Source organism: Fonticula alba (assembly GCF_000388065.1).
Source record: "Fonticula alba strain ATCC 38817 unplaced genomic scaffold supercont2.5, whole genome shotgun sequence".
Lineage (NCBI taxonomy): Eukaryota > Rotosphaerida > Fonticulaceae > Fonticula > Fonticula alba.
In genome coordinates this window covers 1219508-1221165 of record NW_009242975.1, presented here as the reverse complement: position 1 = coordinate 1221165, position 1658 = coordinate 1219508, and positions in this window count along the sequence as shown.

The following is a 1658-nucleotide window of genomic DNA, read 5'->3' as shown; positions in this document are numbered from 1 at the left end:
CCCCGCCCCACCCCCAAAGTATGTCTTTGGTAATTGGCTCTGTGTCGCTGCCTCTCTTTGTGGCCGTGCTCCCGCGCCATCAGCTGTCGATGGGACATAACCATGGCCTGGCTAGTCATAGCTGTGCCAGGGTGTGTGCATTCGCTCGCTTGCGCATTCGCTCGCTTGCGCATTCGCTCGGTTGTGCGTTCGCGTGCGTGCGCGCACACGCGACCGCCCCCAATTCCAAGGCGTGGGTGTGCACGCCCCCGCCGTTCTGTGCCCACCCCCCCTCACCGGCACATGCTGCCTCAGAGGCGCCCCGGCTCAAGCCCGCCTGCCGAGCTGAGGCAGGCGGGCTTCAGCCGGGGCGCGAGCCGGGGGGGCTAAGTCTCATCATGACGAGCAAATGCGGCGCTGGGCCATTCTCGGCACCGAGGCACCCCCTGGCAATGTGTTCGGGTGCTGACGCGCGCGCGCGCGCGCGTGCGCGACTAGGCGCAGGACGGGCGCGTCCATTTCCAACGGCCTGATTCGGCCTGCGCATTTTCCTTCCCCCCCCCCCCCCTCCCCTGGCACCCGATGCGCTGCTCTTGATCCAAATATTTACTCGCCAGGATCTACGCGAGCACTTTCGCCCCCGGTGTTGGCGCCCCCGGCCCGGCGCCCCCCGCCGCCACCTGTTCGCTCGAACACCCCCCCCCTCCCCCCCCCCCCCCCCCCCCGTTCCGCCCCCTGCTCGGGCGGTAGTCTCCCCAGACGCCGGCGCTGCACCGGCGCGCGCCCGCCCTCCCCGGAGGGTGGCACACAGGCACCCGCGCACATTCGCACATGTGCGTGCCAAGATGGCTGTTCTGCCCCCGACGCCGCCCGGTCGCCAGTCACACGCTCACAAGATCGAGCCGCCTGGAGGTTACTCACGCAGGGCACCCGGTCGGGTCTCCCCATCATCGGAGAGCCGGCTGGCCAACGGCACAGAGCCTCCAGCCACCGCATGTGCCCCGCCCATGCCCCACCCCTCGCCTACGCGGCCCCCATGGGGAGGCGGCCCGACAACTAACATCCCCTTCTCACTTCTGGGGGAGTCTCCCCCCCCCCCACCCCCCAGCTCCGGGACCCTTGCAACTGCCCGCTCTGCGCACGCGGAGGTAGTCAAGCTTCGCGGGATGCAGCCATGCCGCCGGCATTGGAGCGGTGCCCGGCCACTCCTCTGCCGCCGTCCGACGCCGCCGAGCACCACCGCACTAGCGCGCGCGCGCGCGCGCACACGCTCGGATCCGGCGGCCCACGGGGCACCACAACGGATGCACCTCGTTTTGACTACCGGGACAGGCCCCAGCCCCTGTGCACGTAAGTGGCTCCCCCGCGCCCCCGGCCTCCGGCAGGTGTTTGGAAGGGCGACAACGATGCCTGGCGGAAGTCAGGCCGGGGAGATCCGCTCCCAGGCGCTCGAGAGGCCTCTCTCTCTCTCTCTCTCTCGCGCCAACGCACACGCCGGTGGCCGCACACGCACGCGCGCGAATGCCCCCCCGCTCTCCGCGATTCTGCTGCTCGCCCGGTCGATTGTTTATCCCTGTGCCGATGCCCGATCGGGTGCGGGCGATCCTCGCCGTCCGTTTCGCCGAGCAGATTGCCCGACGTGCAGGGGGTGTGCGCCCCAAGCCCCGCCGTTCCCCCCC